Source organism: Castor canadensis, chromosome 8 (assembly GCF_047511655.1).
Source record: "Castor canadensis chromosome 8, mCasCan1.hap1v2, whole genome shotgun sequence".
Classification (NCBI taxonomy): domain Eukaryota; kingdom Metazoa; phylum Chordata; class Mammalia; order Rodentia; family Castoridae; genus Castor; species Castor canadensis.
This window is the reverse complement of record NC_133393.1, coordinates 14,574,932-14,597,756: the sequence shown is the minus strand read 5'-3', so window position 1 is coordinate 14,597,756 and position 22,825 is coordinate 14,574,932. Positions and strand designations below refer to the sequence as shown.

General features: G+C 47.8%; 1 protein-coding gene across 10 annotated transcripts in view; it reads right to left on the bottom strand.

Moving 5' to 3' along the window:
* Window positions 1–22,825, bottom strand: part of Trerf1 (transcriptional regulating factor 1) — a 204,626-nt gene that overhangs the window by 55,177 nt on the left and 126,624 nt on the right. For 9 of the 10 annotated variants that reach the window (XM_074082170.1, XM_074082173.1, XM_074082169.1 and 6 more), the window contains exon 3: window positions 13,008–13,119. The gene's annotated coding sequence lies outside the window, so the exon portion shown is untranslated. Of the gene's footprint in view, window positions 1–13,007; window positions 13,120–16,428; window positions 16,622–22,825 lie in introns of all 10 variants that reach the window. The other variant, XM_074082174.1, reaches the window with a different exon arrangement.

The following is a 22,825-nucleotide window of genomic DNA, read 5'->3' as shown; positions in this document are numbered from 1 at the left end:
AGGCCAAAGTCCGTGACCTGAGACCTGAAGGCTTTTGTCTCAGCAGATTAGCCTGGCCCTGCTTCACAGGGAAAATGGGGGCTCAGGCCTTCTCCATTTCCTGCCACCCCAAAACTTTAACTCCTCCACTCCTTCTCTAGCTCACCTTCACTCATCTAAAATGATGGCGGCCTTTTCCCCAGGAGCCTGAATCCACCTTTTCCATCCTTGCCCGCTTCCAATAGGTATCAGCTACACCGACTTCCCCCACAGCATTTTCCTGGTCATCTTATCTTGTTCTCATGCTTCTAGGTTCTTCTTCTTCTTTTGGTGGAACTGGAGTCTGAACTCAGAGCTTCGCGATTCCAAAGCAGGCACTCTACCGCCTGGGCCACACCTCCAGTCCGTTTTGCTCTGGTTAGTGTTTTGGAGAGGGAGTCTCTTGAACTATTGGCCTGGGCTGGTCTTGAACCTCCGTACTCCTGATCTCAGCCTCCCCAAGTAGCTAGGATTACAGGTCTGAACCACCAGTGCCTGACTAATACAGGTTCATAATCCATGATACAGTGGTCTCTTCATAGCTGGCCTCGCCTCTCTAGCCTCTGTCCCGTCTACCCAGCAGCAGTGCCCATCCCACTCTTGGCTGAAAACTCCCAGTGCTCCAGAGGGCAGAGGTCAACAGGTTGAGTGTCCACACAACTCAGTTGGCACAGGAGGCCCCTCAAAATTTAGCCTCACCCGACTTCCCAATGGTCTCCCCCACTCATCCACCCAGACTCAGCTCACGCACCTGTCTTACGGAGCTACACAGGGTTTCTAGAAGGCTGGTCCCTTTGCCTGAAGTCTCTTCTTCCATTATCTATCTTCTCAGTGTACAAGACCCTGCTCAAGCCCTCCCTGGTCCTCATCCATTCATTTACATAGTGCCCACCTTGTACCAGGCATGGTGGATATGATGGGGGTGGGAACGGACATGGTGGTGTTGGGTCTCAGGAGTTCACAGCCTGGGGTGTGAAATGCAGATGTTGACAGATGGAAGTTTACAATGTGCTAAGTGACTATAATTAAGGGCTGTGACCTCAGCCAAAGAGATCCCCTGAGGAAGTCATGGTGGTGCTTGATCTGAAAGATGAGGGGAGGCACAGTATGGAAAGATGCGTTCCAGACCGAGTCAAGGACCGTGCCAGCAAAGGCTCTGGTGGGCCCCCATGGCTGTCGAGAACCTGATGGGGATAGGGGCTGAAGGAAGGCCACAGTGGACAGAATGGAGGCACAGGAGCACAGTGGAGAAACTGGAGCGGGGGCAGGAGCCAGTCTCTCCAAAGTGTTTGAAAGGAAGGAGTGTTATCCTTTTCCTAAGAGCACTGGAGAGCCACTAAGGTTCTTGAACTGTGTGTATATGAGCAGCCCCAGGTGATGGACCAGACTCCATTTGCAAAGCTCACTTTCACTGCTGTGTGGAATGATGCTCAGCAAAGCTTTTCTGGAGAGGACCAGCTAGTATATATTCTGGACGTTACAACCAAGATGAGAAATAGAGGCTATTACAGAGATACATAATAAGAGGAAAACCAAATTTCTACCGATTCTTGGAGGAAATTCCAAAAGTGACCATAATAACTGAGTACATTCTTTTTCTGCACTACAGATCTACTAATGAGAATAATGGGGTTATTTTTTAGAGGGATTGTATGTTACTGAATTGGGGTTCAGTGTTCCCACATCATTGAATGCTCATTTGTGGAAATGATTTATAGCTCATGGCCATACCAAATCAAGCAGTAGCTGGATGTAGATGCAGACTGTAGTAACGTGCTGGGGGAGGGTGAGTCAGAGCCTTCGTCTTGCTAAGATTTAGCCAGGTGGCTCAGGTGGGGACAATGGTAGAGGAGTATTTCAAGGTGAACCTGACAGGACTTAGTAATAAAACAGGGTGTGTGTGTGGAGGGGAGTGGCAAAGTGACACCCAAGTGTGGGGTTCACATGGATGAAGCCAGAGATACTGGGAGGCTCGGTTTTACTTTAAGACCTACAACACGTGTTGTCACTAAGTCCCAGAGAGGTCTATGGGGACCTTGACAACAGGCAGTAACTGAAGTAAGACATGAGGAAGAAGCCAGACAGCCAAGTGAGAACATCTTTGTGCATCCCTTAACACACTGTCCAAAGGGCATTGCCTTCCTCCTCCGTCAGATTGGCAGCATCCACTCTTCTGAGACATCAGAAAGGGAGGCAGGGAGAGCTCTGCTCCCACAACAGATAGTGAGGGTCACTTCAATGCACAGGGAAGCCAGGTCTCACTCCCCCTCTAAGGGTCACCCCTCTCCTGTGGCTGCCTGCTTCTGACAAAGGTCGCCGGACCCTTCCCCAATCACCCTGAATCACCCAAGTGCACGTGCACACACATCCACACACACTTCCCCTCCCAACCCACCCTGGGAGCTGATCTGTGGTGACAGTGTATTGACAACACACCCATCAACTCTCAACTCAGCAAATCTAAATATTATGTTCCATCCACTTAGAACATCACTTTTTTAAAAATTAAAACAAAGCAATCCCACTCACAGCAAGAGATAAAGGGTGGGGAAGGAAAAAAAGCCACAGGTTAAGGAAAGCTGATTTTTCTTTCCCCCCTTGAACAGAAGAATACAAAGCTCATGGGTCCATCTCTGTCCTGGCCCCAGGAGGTGGAGCTCCAGGCTGGGAGCTGGAATCATCTGTTCCATGACCACAGGGTCTGCTTGACACCACAGGGGCTCTGGGAAGACCAGTCTTCCTGGTCACAGCCACAAATCCTCTGACCCCATGTTGAGTCTCTGGTAGGGACAAGGAGGAATTTGTAAGAGGTGTGCATATCCTCACAGCCAACAGTAACATTCTAGAAAGCACTGTGTTGAATTTGGATGGATATTATTTTACTTTGTCCCCACAACAAACCTGTGAGATCACAATTGTTTTCTTTGTTTCAAAGATGAGGAAATTAACACTTGGGGGAATACCTTCCTAGGGTCACACAACTGGTGACAGAACGCTAGGCCCCCAACCCTCTGATGCCTAAAGACAAAGCTTCCTCTGGTTTCTGCAGTATCCCTTGGTCACTGGTAGCAGATCTGATTGGCTCATATGAGGCTACATTCCCTTTCTTGGATTCTTCCAGCTTCCATCTTTGATTTCTGAAGGGCTAACAAGAGCTAGTTTATACCATAGTATAAATTATACCATAATATACACATGACCAGGGAGTCTGGCCATCAGTTCCTAGCAACCTTCAACCCTCTAGCATTTAGACATGAACTTGGACGTGGGAAGAAAATGACACAATTTATATGGGAAGGAAAGAAAGGAGGGAAGAAAGGACAAAGGGAGGGAGGGAGGAAAGGTGGAAGGGAGGAAGGAAGGATGGATGGATGGACTGGGGGCAAGGTGTAAATGGTAGAGTGCCTTCCTAGCAAGCACAGGCCCTGAGTTCAAACTGCAAAAAAAAAAAAAAAAAAAAAAAAAAAGAGAGGGAAGGAAGGAAGGAAAGAGGGAGGAAAAGAGGGAGGAGAAGAGAGGAGAGGGCTGTGAATGTGGCTCAAGTGGTAGAGCACTTCCTAGCAAGTGCAAGGCCCTGAGTTCAAACATCAGTACCACCAAAAAAAAAAAAAAAGAAAGAGAAAGGGAAGGAAAGGAGGAACGAAGGAAGGAAGGAAGGAAGAAAGGAAGGAAGGAAAAGTTCTAGGCTTAGAGGGCTAAGCTCCAGTCATCTGAATAATTTTTTACTCATCAGAACAACTCACTGGAGAGAAACTAACGGCTCACATGGCAAGTATTTTCCAAATCACAACCTTGTGATGGCAGGCGAGGAACCCTGCAGAACTGCCTCACCTTGATTCTGAGCCTTGGTTTTGATATGTGTAAAAGAGGAACAGCAACACCTCCTATTCCAGATCCCTGTCACAATTCAATGAGAGAACATGAGGACCATGCATGGCGCCCAGTGGGAATGGGTGCAGTCCTGTCCTGCTTTCTGTTGCTTGCTGTTGCTTGGCTTTGATGTGGGCATTGTTTGGATCAGACTCAATGACTCAGTCATGATGGGTTTGGTTTGGTTACTTGTTTCCTGGGCAATCTTCAGCCTTCCCTCTGTTTCAGTTAGCAGAATGAAGTGGACACAGGAGGGAAGAGAGAGAAACCTCAGCACTGGGGTCCTTCGGGATAGGTGACCATGACCTTGCTTCCCCCAGCACCCTGTGAAAGCAGCAGGACATTTTCATTTTTATCCAGAGCAAGGATCCAGAGACATGGTGGTAAGGCTTGGCTACACCTCTAGGCAGAGCAGTTACCAGATGACTGCAAGTGCTCATATTACTCGCAGCTTCCTGGGGCACGCAGGGATCTACGGGGGCCTCCATGGGCCAGTGCAATGCAGGGGATGTGCAAGACAGAACCTCAATGGGACCACAGGCCAGGCCAGTTCTCCAACTTGCTATTGGAAGCACCAGAGGTCACTCTGTGGGGGTCCAGTCCTCAAGCAGCTCAAGCCCCCAGGAGAGGAAAAGAGATGTCATTACTTAGTGGCCATCTAAGCATTGCAATATCCACGGTTATCATTAACAAAAATGTCTAGAGGGGCGCACCAAGTTACCTAGAGTCATTTCAGTTTCTCTTTCCTTTGTCTAGGGGTCCAGCTCTCAGATACCAGGAAGCTAGCAGCAGAGTCACCATATCCTCACTTTTGATGGCAGCCTCACTTCCCACTGAGATGACAGCCCCTTTGAGGAACTCAGGATTCACTATCTCGCAGGGCTGTCCCAGGAAAGCTGTTCTGGAGTGGCCTCGACCCACATGTGCTACTTGATCTGACCAGCTCCAGGAAAGAAGAGACATCCAGTGGTCCCAAAGCCAACCAAGGGAAATGAGAGCTCAAGGGGCCAGGTCCCAGACAGAGGGCCTCCAAGAGCACAAACAATTGGTTCCAGTACAAGACAAGACCAGAACTTCAGCAAGACATAAGCATTGCCCAAGAATACACGAGAAGGTATCCACTGAGATGCAAAGAAGCAAACTCCTATTCGTTTCAATTTCATTGATAAAATGTCCCTGCTTTCTCTGAATAGCCCTCATCCTGTCCCCTCCTTTTCCATTCCACTCTTGGCCTTCTAGGCCTAACCCAGGCCCCTGCCTCTTGGTTCTGTGCACATAGAAATCTCCCTGCCACAGGAAATGTAAACATTCTCAGCTGGGTTCCTTTAAGCCCACTTCCCCTACCCTCCTCCCTAGCCTCCACCCAGTGGCTGTGTATTCAGGAAATGCAAACCCCATATAAAGATAACTGGGATTAAACAGTAAAGGAGACCAGCCCTGTGATCTTGTTGGGCAAATGATTTCCCTCCCTGCACCTCAGACTGTACTTCTGCACAATGAGGAGATGGGACTTCATGAGCTACAAATAGGTCATCTGCCTCAAAACAGCTAGGGTGCAATGGGACAAACTTTCCCAGGTCCCATTCCCAGACACCCAACCATCCTGGGCCAGGATATTGAGACAGCAGGTTTTCCCACACTGATAACTTAGGTGAACCCTATGACTCTAGCCTATGGGACAATGATGCTGGGAGTCAGGACACCTGGACCTCAGTCTGTTTGGCCATCTTTTAGAATAAGGAAGACAGTGACTGGGGGAGGATATCAGAGCAGATTTAAGCTCTAGCTATAATGTTGTAATTAAAAATATACAATAAGTCAGACATGTTGGCATATGCCTATAATCCCAGCTACTCAGGAGGTAGAGATAGGAGAATCTCTATTCAAGGCTAGACTGGGCAAAAGTGTAAGACCTTACCTGAAGAACTAAAAGCAAAAGGATTGGGGCATGGCTCAAAAGTAAAGTACTTAGCTCAAACCCTAAATTCAATCCCCCTACACACACATATACAGCATATGAGCAGGACAATAAAGATTATTAAAGTATTTTTAGAACAGTGAGAAGGGGCTGGCGGCCAGTCTCCAAAGCATCACAGCACTTAATGACTCACCCCAGAAGGGGTTTCCACGGAGCCCTTTGCCTGGGGTGCCTCCCGTGTCTCTACCCACAGCCACCCAGCAGGCACCCTAGGCTCCTCAGTATCAGAAGTGATGTGCCCTGATCCCTGGATCTGGACATGGTCTCCACATGTGCGTCTACAACAGTCCTGTCTTCATGGTCAAGGAGAGCTTGCCCGGGACAGTCACTGGATGGAAAATGTTTAATCTACCTGTGGATTCTCCAGAGGCTGGGCAGTTACAGGCTGAGAGCAATCAATCCTGGCTCATGGCTCTGAGTAACTAGAATGAAGGTGGGGCAGGAAGTATGAATCACCATCCAGAGGGAGGCCGTTAATAGACTTTGAGGTTTGCTGGTGGGGCTGGGCATTTAACCCCATGCAAATGGGCCTGGCCATCATCAGGATGGAGGACACCAGGACCTAATCTTGAAGCTGTGAGAGAAGGGAGGAGTCCATCTCAAATTCCACCCACCTCCATGCCTAGACTGTCCGGCAACCTTTGCCCCTCTAAACAGAGCAACATGTGGAAAGTGAAGCTAGTGACTGGCACCAAATGCTTTTTGGTACTCACAGGTGGAACTGTTAGAAAAAGGTGCCAATCCCTTCGGGCCCAGACGCCTTGACGTGTTAGAGACACGGAAGTCACATGCAAACTCATTTCAGACCACCGTGCTCATTAGCCAGGATTGGCAAACACCCTTGGGGCCTAGAGACACACAGTCAAGCACTTACTGCAGGTTTCCAGGGCTTTCCATATGCTAGTGTGAGGTTGCTCTTCAAGAGGGTCAAGGAGGCCCTCTGGGGGGATGGAACAGCCCGTCTCTAACTACAGGCCCCATCATGTCTACACCCAGGATGCACGAGACTCCTGTTCCAGCCACCTCACCTACCTGCCCCACTGAGCCAGCACAAATCCTCCTCCTCCTCCTCCAGGAAGTCTGCCCTGTGCACTCAGGGGCACGGTGCTCCTTGCACTTGAAATCCACTCTGAATGCCTGTACATCTTAGGACAATACTTTATCCTTTATGCACTTTTTGGTTCCGAGGTCTTTTTAAATTACTAGACTAGTTTTTAGAGAACTTTTAGGTTCACTGCAACCTTATACATTTTCTTTTAATATCACAGGCCCACTGCACAGAGCCCAAAGTCACTATAAATAGCAGGTGCTCAGATAAAAGCTATTGCCTGATAGGCCTTAAATCAGGATGGGATATAATACAAATCTAGGAGTAACATAAAGACACTTGCAAGAAGGTGAACTAAACAGTTTTATGCCAGTCACAAGAAAAAAGACCCTTCTCTTCCTGCTTGAGACTGTGTTCATTGAGCAGCTGTGCCACCTTGGCCTGGGGATCCACAAAGGAAGCCTCCCCAGTGAGTGGCATTGCAAGGCCCCTCATGGCCATGACACAGGGCCCAGCTCAGAGGGAGGACCAAGACAGAGTAGCAGTGTAGGGGTTCCATCCTCACCTCCAGAACCCATGGTTTATATTCCCACCAACCATGGCTAGACCTGTGTTCTGTCTTCCCTCACATTATTTTATTTCATTGTTTGTTTTTGAGATAGGGTCTCTAGGTAGTCCAGGCTGGCCTTGAGCTCCTGGGCTCATGCAATCCTCCTGCCTCAACCTCCTGAGTAGCTGAGACTACAGGTGTGAACCAGTGTGCCACACTCCTCAGATTATTTTTGAAAATGCCCTAGTTCAAAGAATGTAACAGTGAAGCTAGGAGTCTCACATTTACACTAGACTCTTGCCTCCAGTTTCACTGTGTTTTAAAAACATTGCTGGAAAAGAGCACCAGCCTTAACTGTTCTCAGTCATAACAACATCATAATGAGTGCTTCTGGTGACATCCAGGTTCCAGGGTTTGGCTCGACATGCATCATTTCAGTCCTTGAACAGCTCTGTCTACGGTCGCCAGGTGACAGATGGAGAAACTGAAGCTCACAGAGGTGAAGCCAGCAAGTGCCAGGGTTCAGATAATATTCAGCTCTTTCTCCTGTCTCCCCTCCCTGAGCCTAAAAGCCAAACTAGGGTGCTTGGTCGGCTGCCCTCTGTTGACGGGCACAGCAATGGAAAGTAAAAGCCAGAAGCAGGAAGGGTGGGGTGGACAGGGAAGAAGGAGCACAGGGAGGGGTGAAGGTGAGAAAAGGGTGGTGCAGCATGGCAGGAGAGGACATGGGGCTCTGGAGGAAAGGCTTCAGGTCTGGAGCCCTTTGCAGAGCAGAACAAAGTGGGAAGCTACCCACCACCACCAGAGAAACAACCAGAAAATATGCAGAAGGCATTTCCTCTCTCAAGGAAGATAAACAGGAGATTCATAAACAAATTTTACAAATTGTCCAGCTATTTAAAGCATCCTGGTAGAAACTCACATCTTTTGTAAGCATAAAGCCAATCCCCTCAAACAGTTAACTTCTCTCTTGGAGAGAAAGAAGTTGAGAAAAGGAGGTAGGGGAGAAATTATTTTTCCCAGTCATCAACTGCTCAGCCTGGGACAGTGACCAGGTACCTACCCTCTCCAGGCCTTGCTTCACTCTTCTGTGAAAAAAGAATGGAAATTTCTGCCCAATAGCACTAGTGTGGAGAAGAAAGAAGATGTACTCTCTGGCAATATGGTAGGCCAGATACCCTGTTCAGTCTTTCTAGTTGAAACAACTAATGTGCAGAATAAAAATTTAAAAATAAAGATTATAGCTGGGTGGTATACACCTATAATCCTAGCTACTAAGGAGGCAGAGGTAGGCAGATTACAGTCCAAGGTTAAAGGGACAAAGTTAGTGAGACTCTGTCTAAAAAAACTGGGCTGACAGTGTCTCAAGTGGTAGAATGTGTGCCTAGCATGAGTGAGACCCTGGGTTCAAACCCCAGTACTGCCTATATATATATATATACACACACACATACACACATATATACATATATGTAATACATATATATGTAATTACACATGTGTAATATATATATTTATGTACATATATATGTACAGAACTAAAACAAAGAGGACACCCACATGCATCTATGGGGTTCTCACCAAAAAATATTGTATTATTAACATAGATGCTAACAATTTTTTTTTCTCAAAGCAAAAAGGGCTTGGGGGTATGGCTCAAATACTAGAGCACTTGCCTAGCAAGCACAAGGCCCTAAATTCAATCCCTAGTACTGTTACAAAAAATGTATAAACACATTGCTGAGCTAGTACAAATAGAAAAATCTCTCAAAGACCAAAAACCAGACTAAAAGCAAGAACTTCGGGAGGTAAGCCAGTTCCAAAGCTGTTTTTACCCTGAGAGCTTTCTGCTGGAGACACTGAGTTTCCAATGGTCGCTGTGTAGGTTTCAAAGCCTACAGAGACCCAAGAAGCTGGGACTCCAGAGGGCTCCACTCTTGGTGAATGAGAAATGTACTCACAGAAGGAGACTGCAAGGAAAACTTGACCTTGGGATGGGAAAAAAAAAAAAAAAAAAACTCTCCTGGAAAGTTGTAGCCCTAAACTGGACATTACACAGATTTGTTGTTTTTTTTTTTTTTTTTTTTTCATTTTTCTTTTATTATTCATATGTGCATACAAGGCTTGGTTTATTTCTCCCCCCTGCCCCCACCCCCTCCCTTACCACCCACTCCACCCCCTCCCGCTCCCCCCCTCAATACCCAGCAGAAACTATTTTGCCCTTATCTCTAATTTTGTTGTAGAGAGAGTATAAGCAATAATAGGAAGGAACAAGGGGTTTTGCTGGTTGAGATAAGGATAGCTATACAGGGCATTGACTCACATTGATTTCCTGTGCGTGGGTGTTACCTTCTAGGTTAATTCTTTTTAATCTAACCTTTTCTCTAGTTCCTGGTCTCCTTTTCCTATTGGCCTCAGTTGCTTTAAGGTATCTGCTTTAGTTTCTCTGCATTAAGGGCAACAAATGCTAGCTAGTTCATTACACAGATTTGTAATCTGAATTATGTTACTGTTGCAGCCAGAAAACCTTTAAGAGGAGAACTAGTTCAAATTGATTTTTGGTTAGCCCCTCCATGCCAACAGCTCCAGAACCTAATGCAAACCCTCTGTGGAAACAACAGCTTCAACCCACACCTCGTGAAATTCCCAAAGATAAAGTTCCAAGGACAGCAAGCAGCTGACAGTCAACAGGCCTGGACAACACCAGCCAACAGACACAACAGGCGACAGAACCAGACCTGCTGAGACACTGGATTCTGGAATTATCAGACACAAGACAATTTCAAACAACTAACTCAGTATTTTAAAGAAATAAAATTCTTCAAATATGAGCAAGAGACAAGAGACCAGAAACACTGCCAAAAGATTTTGAAAAAATAATAGAATAGAACGTCTAGAAATAAGCAAGGAAAGAAATGAAGAGAGGCTGGGTGTGGTGGTGGTGTACACCTGTAAACCCAACTACTTGGCAGGTCAGAAGCTAAGGCTGGCCTGGCCAAAAGTGTGAGGCCCTGTCTAAAACCAAAAAGGGTTGGAGGTATGATTCAACTGGTAGCCCAGAGTTCAAATTCCGCTATCACACACACACACACACACACACACACAAAGTGAAGAGTAAAGAAAAGATTCAATGGATGGATTAAGCAACATTTAAGATACAAAATCAATTCACTAAATAGAAAACAGATTTGAAGAAATTATTTAGACTCCAGCACAGAGGGACAAAGATGAAAAACACAAAACAGATTGGAAGATGCAGAACAGTAAGAAGGTTAACATGAGTCTAAGTGAGGTTCACACAGGAGGTAAGAGAGAATAGGGAAGTGGTAATACTCAAAGAAATGAAGGGTGAGAATTTCTGAGAACTGTTGAAAGACAGCAATCTTCTGCTCTAGGAATCCCAACGAAACCCAAGAAGAAGATGGACATTCACCTCTAGACATAGTAGCGATACCACAGGACACCAAAGCAAATAACAATCTCTAGAGTAGCCAGAGAGAAGCGTCCAACCACAGGGATAACAACTGGACAACTGGCCTGACAGCCACTACAGCAACACTCAATGCCAGAGACTGTCACTGAACAGTTTTGATGATTTAAGAAAAAATACCTAGGAATGCTACCATTCAAAACCAAGAGCAAAATAAAGACATTCCTAAACCAACAAAAATTAAAACCACAACAGAAAAATCTTGAGATCTGGCCACCGACAGAGCCTTACTAATAGATAATCTCAGATTCATGGAAAAATGGCGAGAAGAAATATTGATAAGTAGATGGGTAAATCTATATAAATACTGTATAAACAAGGATGTCTAATTTGCAGGGGAAAGTCGGGTCAAATGAGAACACAGGAGAACATATAAGTAGATAAAAATATATAATAGTATGTAAGTTTAGAGAGGTAGCAATTTGAACTGAACCCATCTATGACTCTTGTACTGATCAGAAGGAGGTCAAAGACTCTGGTTAATTGTAGACTTTAAGTACACCTGTTAAAATGGCTTGGATAACAACTGAGAGAGCAGACACAAAACATGCAGAGTCTAAACACGAAAATGGAAAGCAGAACAGGGAGGGGGATCACCTCACTGTAAAAGCACATAAATGTAGGACCAATAAGTCCTATATCATCGATAAGATATGTAATAATTGTTTTGTTTCTCCTTCCTTCCCTCCCTCCTTCCTTCCCTCCCTCCCTCCTTCCTTCCTTCCTTCTTTCCTTCCTTCCTTCCTTCCTTCCTTCCCTCCCTCCCTCCCTCCCTCCCTCCTCCCTCCCTCCTTTCGTGTGTTTTGAGCCAGGGTTTTACTTTGCAGCCCAAGGTGGCCTGGAACTACTAATTCTGCCTCAGCCTCCCAAGCGTTGGGATCACAAGCATGCACCACCATGCCCAGCGAGAGATGCAGTACTTCTACACATCTATGCTCCAACTGGCATTGCCTTAAAATATACAAAGCAAACATTTTCGCATTGTAAGGCGCAACTGGCTAATCCAGGGGGAGACTTTTTAACACCTTTCTCTCAATAACTGATAAAGTGACCAAACAAAATCAGAAAAGGATATAGTACAGATGGCTTGAACAGCACAAGGAACTTATTTCAACAATCATATGTAGGACAGTAGACCCAATAATTACAGAATACATGCTTTTCAAGCTCATAGGGAACATTTAGGAAAAAAGTTGAAGAGATAAAATATAAAGAAAGACACACAAAAATAGCTCAGTACATAGTCCAAACTCTCCAAGAATCCAATCTATTTTATTTTAGAAAAGACAGAGAGCCTGTCTTTCTTTGCTCTAGCATTCATCTTGAAGAAGGCTCTCAATAGTCACTGGACAGTGGGGATGGCACAGGGTGAGTGAGCAAGTGGCAGGGCAGGCAGTGGAGTGAAGCCCTTTCCAACATGGAGAAAACATGAGGACAAGGTGAGTGGCGCAATCTCTAGGGTGAACTTCCACAAGAAAAGCAAAACAGAGCTGTGACAGCCACCTCCAAGTCCACAGGCAGGCTTGTGGAGGGCTCCTGAAAAGACCAGTCTTTGGGGTTCCAGATGGAAGTGCAGAGACGAACAGATAGGAGTTATAGCGGTAGCATTTGTCCCAATGTTAGGGAGAAGTTTCCACAAAAAAACTTTCCAACACTGGTCACCAATGGGTTGGCTGATTGTCTAAGGACAAGATTGACTCTGTGTGGGACAGGAGTCTGGCACATATTGGGACCGTACTCAGACCACGGACTGAACAGTCTGTCCAGTTCTACACTATCTCACAGATTCTTTCATCCAAAAGTCCCTGAAAGACCTGTCCAAGGTCCCAGATTCAGGAGCTGGTGGAGGAAGGAGGGCTCCAGCCTGGACACTCAATTCTGTCTTTCTGCTCCACTCATCAAAAAAGAGCACACCGTGCCCTGTTAGGCCAACTTCTACCATACAGGTCCAGCACACCCCACTCCTCCACACGTGGCAAGGGATGACAAAAGCATAGAGAATCTGTGCCAATGAAATGCCCTCCGCCTCTTAGAAGAAGGAAAGCAAGCTCACCTTGACCTTGACAACAGATGGCTGAGTTGGGGGCCTGGCTCTGAGGGCTTCTCCTGCGGCCGGCCAGTCATGCTTTCATGCTGCTGGGCAGGCGGGAAGAGGAGACCTGGGTCTGAGGAAAAAAGAAGAAGGAAGGTCACTTCTCATCATTTAACCCCAGCTCGCCACTCTTCTCCTGCAGGGGACACGGCCCTGGCCCAGGGAGTTCCCAAGGGTGCCTTCACCCCTCTTGTGGACCGAGGGGGCAGGCAGTGTGCATTCAACAGACCTCTCCCACGTTCTACGATGTGTCCTACAAAGCCACCGAGATGAATTAGATGCATCCTTGCTCTCAAGAAGAATGGAGAGAGAAGAGAGGAGAGGAAAGGAGAGGAGAGAGAGAAGGGGGGCCTCAAGGTGCACCTGTTGCGATCATTTGGTAAGTGTGTGATTTCCTGAAATCCATCCAACATCCTACATGTGTTACAGGGGAGCTGTGGCAAAGCTACCTGTGACAAAGGACTAGTCTTATTGTGTTTTTCTAATTTTTAAACCATCACAGACAAATACTTTTCCAAAATACATACTTTTCTGAAATAACACAGCACACTTTCCTAAGAAGCCTGGCTGCTATCTTGGTTCAGAGAGGAAGGTGAGAAATAAGAAGGATCCCAGAGTCACCTCTGGAGCACAGAAAGATAGCTCTGAGGCTGCCTCTCCAGGAAGAGCCACACAGGCAGCTTGGGAAAGGGTGGCTCCAGTTCTCTGGACAAGCGATGGCTTCGACATGGTACATTCAGGTCACCAAGCACAAGGCTCAGAGAAAGCTGTCCCTGGAGCCAGGCCTGCCCCACCCTGAGCCTCCCAGCCCTACTTTGCCTCCCCAGGCCCAAGCTGCCTCCCTGAATGAGAACCAGAGTTGTATATTAAGATGACATGGGACATTTCAAAAAATAAATCATTTTCAAAGTGTCAGGAGGGCTGCTGGGGTTCGTTCCTGCTCTTTAATGCTGTAAAAATTACTTTTTTTAAAATTGAGAAATGTTTTGTCTATGAAATTCAGCTTTAAAAATAATAATACAAAAAGGCCTTCCTGTGTGATTACCTTGTGCATAAGGGAAGCACTCATGTCACCTCACTGGTCTGCACGTTCAAGAGAAAGTGCTCACTGCTCTAATCACGCAGGTTTTAAATCGTTCTTATCTTAAACTGTAGAAGAAAACTCTGCAGAAGAAAACCGCCCTTTCAAAGGCCTGTTTGTTTTGTTTTGTTTTGAATGCAAACACACATACAGTCTCACTCCACGCTTCAAATGCTAAATCAGTTGCAATTTTGGAGTTTGTGGCTCATGAAATCCCAGCGATAAGCACATCACAAATATTTCCATAGCAACAGGATGCTTTTGCAGCCATGTCTACCGCCACAGAGATTGTCTGTCATTATCTCTGAATGTTGACGAAAAGAAGGTTGGGTGGGGGGTTAAGTGTTTATGTAGAAGTAAGTCAACGCAGTAACCAGCAACCGAACAGCTGGCCTTACAGAAAGTTAAACAGTGGCATGGGTGGGAAGAGGGAAGACACTCACTTTCTGGGAATAAATCCACCGTCCTTACCCTCGATGTGTGAGAGTGACTCTCCAGTGACCTCCCTTCTGCCCAGTACAGCAGCATGAGTCCCCCATGGGCAGGAATTATGCTTGGACAGCCACACTTCAACTTGTATCGGGCATCTCTGTATGTCAGACACAGGGCTAGACTCTAGGTTTCTAAAGATGGGATTTTCCTTAAAGAAACTCAAGGGAGATGCAAATACAGGTAATTATAATTCCTCCTCCCTGCAAGGAAGGGCTTACTGGCTGGAGTGAAGGGAAAGGAACTGAAATTGATGAGCTCCATCCATCCAACCGTCCATCATCCATCCGATGATCTGGGGGCCTGGTGCGTATAAGACAGGGCCCCGGGCAGGCAGGAGTCCTGTGAGACCCATGCACTCCCTGCCTTCATGGAGCTTACTGTCTACAGGGAAAGCAAAATAAAAATTAGGAAGAACTATAATAGTGGTGCCCTGAAGAAGTGTGGCTTACTCTAACAGCACACAATGGCGACTGGCACGGCAAAGGACCAGTGCTGCTTTCCTAAGGAATTACTCTTGAACTTGAGTCCTAAGAATAAATTTGTGAAGCCAAGTAGAGAGGGCAGGAGAGAAGGACACAGAGAAACAGTTCTGTGGGCACAACGGACAGCTTGTGCAAAGGTCCTGGGACAGGGAAGAGCTGTGTACACTCGTTGCTGGCCTTTCCCCGTACTCTTGTCACTGTGGTAGTTAAGAAAGGCATCACGGATTGTGCTTATCTACTAAGTTCTCCCTCTTCCTAAGATGGCAGGAGGCATCCCAAATGGGGGCCACCTTGCCCTCCCTCCCAATGTCCAAAGAGTTCTAGGATTCCTATCTACTTTTTTTTTTCTTCCAGATTACAGTGGTAATCTGGCCAGTGGGAAAATGAGTTGGGCGATGCTGACATAGAGTGGCAGTGAGTGTGGGTCTGGGCTGTGGCCGGGCATTGTTATTGAAATGAATGCTGGAGAAGCCTGGCACGGGTGCTGCTGTAAAGAAGGCCACATGGTTCCATGCACGGCCCGTGAGCTTTGGCGCTAAGCAGACCTGGCTCCAACTGACCCTGTCCCTCTGGCTGCATGGCCTGCTCTTCTCCTGGAAGATGGGGTGTCTCAGGAGACCAGCGAGAATACGGCCTGCTCCTAACAGGCCCTGGACAAGAGTCAGTCATTACTCTCAGTCTGCCCTGTGATGGGGGCAGCCATAACCCTCCTTCATGTGAAAATTCATCGGCTCCATGAGGGTCACCCAACGGGTCACAGGGCAACTTGGCAGGGGGCAGAGGGCAGGGGTCACTGACATGGACCAGCGGTCCTACTGCCTCACTGTTTCTTAGTCTAGGGACCCCCTAGGGTTCCTAGCCACTGTGCTAAAAGACCCCAGAGCAATCCAGACACCACCTGGGACTTATAGGGCACTCTCCCAAGAGCTCAGGACTGGAAGAACAGCTCCAGCTCCAGCACCAATGACTGGGAGTCCTCTGGGACAAAGAGCCAAATTCCAGGCAGTAGAGGAGGTGGAGCAGTACACATCTGGAAGACCAATTCAGGCCAAGCATGGTACTGGGATCTCCCGGGTGGAGATCTAGATCTTGTAAAACTTCTAACAGTCCACGGTCTCTTTTGGGGTCACCATTTCTCCAGAGAGGAAACTGAGGCTTCAGCCAGGGGTGTAAAGTGTAAAGTCCCTCCTTTCTGGCCCATCACTACACAGGGAGAGAAATCAGATGTCCTTTCCAGTGTCCCGTGAGGAGACACCTGGAAGGATGGGTGACTTTCCCAGGACTCACAGCCAGCAGGTCATCAGGAGTGACAGAATCTTCCCCTTACCATGTACCGCTGCCTGAGCCTCAGTTTCCCTTCTGTATGATGGCAACAACAAATGCTGTCCTACAGAGTTCAAGAGAATGAAGAGCTGAGAGTCTTGAGGAGGGAAAAACTGAATATACAGAAATGAGCACTTCAAACAGGAATCCAGAAGTCCAAATCAAAGATGAAGGGCTCCCCCTTGGCCACGACGCAGCTGAAATGACAAGGACAGGGGGTGGAGGTCAGCCAGGAAAGGGAGGGACACAGAATTTAAACCCTAGAGCTTCTGAGGCAGGAAACAGGACTAAATGAGGTGTGAAGAATTCTCACACCCACAATAAGTTAGAAACTGGCACAGATTTAAAAAAAAAAAGGGAAGCAGGGAGGGAGGAAGAGAAATGAGGAGGAGGAGGAAGAATGAAATGTGAACCAGAACCTATAGAACGTCTACGAGATGCTGCAGAGTCATCAGTGCAGTGAGAAAGAAGACTCCAGGCTCTTGGGGGCCAAGCGCTCTGAAACCCGAGCGCTCCCCAACAGACACATGGGAGGACACTGATCTTCAAGCAAGTCCCAGAAGTTGTGGAAAAGTGGGGAAAACTCCCATGCTGCCTCCACCACCTCTCCTTTCTTCTGATTCCCTGTCCTACCTCACAGAAGCTGAGATAAGAATCATTTTAGGTAGGCACGGTGGCTCATGCCTGTAATCCCAGATACTCAGGCGGTGGAAATTGGTTCCTGGCTAGTTCAGGCAAAAGCTTAGCAAGATCTCATCTCAACCAACGAAAGACAGGCATTGTGGCATGAGCCTATCATCCCAGCTACTTGGAAGAGTATGATGGGAGGAGGATGGTCAGCACACTTTCCTCCCCCCAAAAAACATCTCCAGGAGGATCATGGTTCAGGCTGGCCTGGGCATAAAAGTGAGACCCCAGTTGAAAAATAAGGCAAAAAAGGGCTGGGGCTATGGCTCAAATGCAGTTGCTAGGGAGTGAGTTGAAACCCAGAACCAAAAAAAAGGGTAATTTTCCTGTACTGGAGGACGGTGTCTCACCTGGTCCATCATGACACACAGGCAGACCCTTTCATCCGGGCTCCATGTACCTGCTCATTGCAGAACACAGATGCCCGGCCTTTCACAGCAACACTGAAGCATCTCAAAATCAAGAGCATGTCAGATGGACTCATCACAGGCTGACGATGAACTCTGCGACCCAGGCCTTCCACCTTCTTGCTCACAGCTGGTTGTTTGGGTCTTGGCTCCTCAAAGCTCTTTTGTGCCCCAGGGCCTTTGCACATGCTTTCCGCCCCCCTCTCCCCACCTGAGACACTCGTCCCAGCTCTCCTCTCATCCATATCTGATCATTCAGGCTGCAGGATCACAGCAATGTCTCCAATCCACCTTAAATGAGGCAGTGACGTTTAACACAGCTGCAATGGATTAACTGTGTGTCTGTCCGCTCAACTAGGACACGGACTCTGTCCGTTTTTGTGTTGTTTTAAGCTGTGGTGTCTAACGGCCCAGCCCGGCAGTTCTCAGTCCCAGCTGCATATCAAAATCAGCTTAGGAGGGCCTGGGATGGGGCTCAAGAGGTAGGTCACCTACCGAGCAAGCCCAAGGCCCCAAATTCAAATCCCAGTATTGCCAAGAAATAAAATCACCAGGAGTTTTAAAACTCAGACGCCAGGGCTGCACCACAAACCGTGGCTCGTTGTGGGTTGTGGTGTGCGGTCAAGGCTGAGGCGGGAAGGAAGGGCCCGTGCTATACAATGTATCTGAAATGTTCCTGCCTGTCCTGGAGATTAACTGGGGCAATTCCGGAAGAGAGGAACAGGATTGCCACTGTCACAGAGAACACTCGCCCTTTCACTAGGTGTCCCCACCTGGCCACCTCCCAGCCCCCTCTACCTGCACCCTTGCTTATCACCTCCACCCTCAGAACCGTGAGACCAGCCCGATGTCTTCCTGAAGTGCAATTAAATATTTGAGGCAAAAATCTCCAATTCTTAAGTAAAACAGGTCCTGCTATACTCTGCAAAGTTTCACACTAACGTTTAGAAAATCGGGAGGGTTCAAGGCCAGTTCATGCTAGGACAGCCCTTCCAGGCCAGCCCTGGGTGGGGAGGTGGAGGCACTTTGCCAAAACTGGCTATGGGACATTGGGGTGGGGGGCTCCCTCATGGGGCAGCCACCTGTGCTGATCTGGCCTTCCCAGGACCAGCCAAGAGCAAGCTGTCCCTTTCCTCTTCAGTTACCCCCCTAAACGGGTAACTGCTCCTAAGGCATATCCCCTAAAGAACTGAAAACAAGTACTTGAACAAAAAATTGTTCCCAAATGTTCTTAGCAGTGATAGTGACAAGAGCCAAAAAGGTGGAAATGACTCAAATGTCTACCAAGTGATGAATGGATAAACAGGTTTGCTCTATACACATAAGGAATATTACTCAGCCATGAAAAAGAATCAGTACTGTATTGATACATGCTAATACACGGATGAACCTCAAAAACATTACATCAAGTGAAAGAAGCCAAACACAGGAAACATCTGGAACAGGTAACTGCATAGACACAGAAAGCAGAGTAGGGGTGTCCCGGATTGGGGAGGAGGGTGACGGTTTAATGGGTAAGAGGTTTCCCTTGGCAATAATGAAATGCCTTGGAACTGGACCAAGGTCAGGTTGCACAATACTAAGCGTGAAATACCACACTGGCTTGTATTCTTTACGATGACCAGTGGTTAATTTTACATTACATGAATTCCACCGCAAGTTTACAGGAACAAATGAAGCTTCCTGGGCCCCCCAGGAGACACTGGCTCATCAGGTCTGGCATGGGCCCAGGGAACAGCCTCCTGAAAGAACACCGAGTGACTCTGGGATCAGTGGGATGAGGGTCCCCAGACACAGCCTAAAAGGCTGATCTGTGTAGCGGTGCTTTACTTCAGCTGAGCATTTGCTGGGTGCGGGGCTCTGGCATGGTGACCTCCAATTCTCTGGCTCGCTGTCAGAATCACAGGTGGCGCTGGCCTCCTGTCACAGAGGGTCACAGGGGTTAAGAAAGTTGCCCAGGTCACCCAGCTGATTAACAATGAATCCAAACCAGCATCTGTCTGACACCTCCGGCCATTTCTTCCCACCACCCAGAACTACGCCTTCAACAAGCTCCTCTGCGTGACACAAAATCGGACGTGCTCCTAAACTCGAAACTTTCGAGTGCTGACCTGACATCAGTGGTAGAAAATTCCACACTATGAAAATCTGTTTCATATCCAAAATCATTTAAAAACATCCTCTAAAGCCAGGTGCCAGTGGCTCATGCTTATAATCCTAGCTACTTGGGAGGCTGAGATCAGGAGGATCACAGTTGGAGGCCAGCCTGGAGCAAATAGCTCATGAGACCCTATTTCAAACATAACAAAGGCAAAGTGGACTGAAGGTGTGGCTCAAGCTGTAGAGCGCCTGCTTCACAAGTGTGAAGCCCTGAGTTCAAGCCCCAGTCCCACCAAATAAATAAGTAAATAATAGCCCATACAATGACCTTTGACCTATATGAATAAAATGTATACAAAACATGTTTAGATTTGGGTTCATTCCCCAGATACCTCATTACGTACGTGCAAATATTCCAAAACCGAAACACTGAAATCCGAAACACTGCTGCCCCCAGCACTTCGGATAATGGATACTTCAGCCTGCATGTGCAAGGTGCTCCTATGGGAGGGACCTGGACATCTCAGAGTGTGGCCATCAGGCCTAGTATCCCTGGGGATTTAGAGACTCCAAGTCCTCCCCAGGTGAGACTCACACTGCTGTCCCCAGACAACTTGTGTGCACTAAAGTGGGAGCAAAGTTGAGCCTCTGTTCCATTTTACAGATGAGGAGACTGAGGCTCAGAGAGGTTAAATAACTTGCCCAGGGGAAGTTACACAGGAAACGTGGTGCAGAACTGAACTGGCCAGAGCAGGAGAGCTCAACCTTGGCCCCATCGGCTGCAAATGGATAATTCTTGCCGTGGGAAGGGCATGCCGTCCATGGCAGGGAATAGCTCTTAACCTGGAGCGATTTTGTCCCTCAAGGGACACTTGGCAAAGGCAATGTCTGGAGACAGTTCTGATTGTCCAGTGGGTAGGGGTCAGCACGCGTCAAACACCAAGAAACGACAGAGCAACCCCTTAGCAACAAATGACCTGGCCTAAACCGCCACTGACATTTGAGGCCTGTGACGATGAGACACCATGCCCTACGGGGCTCAAGAAAACACCGTCAGGTTTGGGTGTGGCAGCTCACAGCTGTAATTCCAACTACTCAGGAAGCAGAGCATCACGGTTTGAGGCCAGCCCAGGTAAAAAGTTCACAAGACCCCACCTCAACCAATAAATGGGTGTGATGGCATGTACCTGTGGTCCAGCTACATGGAGGCTATAGGTAGGAGGATCAGGATCTGGGGCCAGTCCTGGGCAAAAGCGTGAGACCCTACCTAAAATATAATTAAAGCAAAAAAGGGCTGGGAGCATAGCTCCCACCAATGGTAAGGCCCTGAGTTCAAACCTCAGAACAACTCCAACAACAACAACAACAACAACAAAAACACGGTCACTTCAGCATCAGAAAAACTGGTAGAGGAGGCCACTGGGACCAAAACACCTCCCACCTTTGCTGGATTGTGAGCCCCGAGAGGCTACTGCCCAAAACACAGACGTTTATTTTTTGCCAAGAGTGCAGAATAATCTCTGAACTCATTATAAAACGAAGTCCCTACACCTCAAATCCCAAGGACTGAGAAAGAACGTAGTTTTTTTTTTGGCCATGAAGTCTGGGATGTGTGAGAAATTCCACATAGAAACCATAATCTACCCTTGGTTAGGTGCATAAATATCATCCATCCATCCATTCGTTCATCTAGTTACTTAAAGGCATTTATTGAGCACTTACAGCATGTTGGGTACTCTTCTAGTGCCAGAAATACAGCAGTAAACAAAGCAAACAAAAAGCTGTGTGTGGTGGTTCACACCTGTAATCCCAGCACACTGGTGGGCTGAGGCAGGGGATCTCAAGTTGAAGTCCAGCCTGGGCTACAGTGAGACCTTGTCTCCAAACACCTGAAATGAAAAGCTGCCACAACAAAAAGGCCCCGCCCTTGCAGCTCCTGACATTCCAGCAGAGGAGATCAAAGGACACAAGTGAACAAGTGTACGTGCGGGGTGCAGGCAGGTGTAAGTGTTATGGAAGAAAAGACAGCGGGAGGGGGGTCGATCTGAGGTCCCCTGAAGAAGTGACACTGGGCAGAGCCCTGAATGAACAGAGATGGAACCAGGTGACTCAGAGAGGGAAGAGAGTCCCAGGCAGCAGGAACGGGTATGCGGAGCCCTTGGCGGAGTAGGCTTGGTGGAGGGTTGGCAGGGGAGGTCAGCAAGGTGGGAGGGCCAGGTGCCATGGCCTGGGAACCACCAGAGGGCTGGGAGCAGAGGAGAGGCGGGGCCAATGATCTTCACAGCACGACAAGCAGAGAAAAGGCGAGACCAGTTCCCAGGTGTGGCAGTCTTTCTGGCAAGAGATGGTGATGTCTTATAATTTGTTCATATGGCAGCAATGGAGGTTGAGCTCAGGGCTTTGCACTTTGCTGGGCAGGCACTGTACCTCTTGAGCCACACCTCCTGCCCTTTTGCTCTGGTCATTTTAGAGACAGAGCCTGGTCTCCCTTTCTGCCCAGGTCAGCCTGGACTGTGACCCTCCTACTTTATATTTTAAGCTCCCCACCAAAGCTGGGATGACAGGTGTGTCCACTTTTATTCTCTTGAGATTGGATCTCACTGGCCTGGAACCACAATCATCCTGATCTCAGCCTCCTGCTTACCTTGGGTTGGCAGGAATGAGCTACTGTGTCCAGCGATTGGTCGAGATGGGGTCTTGTGAACTGTTTTGCCTGGGCTGCCCTCCAACGGCAATCTTTTGAGTCTCAGCCTCTCAAGTAGCTAGGATAGCAGGCATGAGCCATTGGCGTCTGGCTTGATGGCTTGTTAATTAATTAACTCACTAAACCATTAGCATGAATGCTCATTCTCTACTCAGCCAATGCTATGAATATTCTATTTCAGATATATTGTGAGGACACCAAGCCTGTTTGAGCTACTTTTACAGGAAACTGTATTCTGAGTTCCAAATGATCCGCAGGAAACCTTTTCAGATCTGACTCGGTTTCAGGTTGGAGACTGTGTGGACAGTAGGAAAGAGAGGCAGAGGCAGGGGGAGGGCAGAGGACCAGGAGGAAAAGGGCATATCTGTAATCACCCCTCTCCCCCCAAGGCCATCAGAGAGGAGCAGGGGTACAGGACCTTCCTGTCGTCTTTCCTCCAGGCAGAGTTGGTGGCTGCTGGAGGAGCCCATGCTGTTCAGCTGGAGGCAAACAGGAGGACAGTT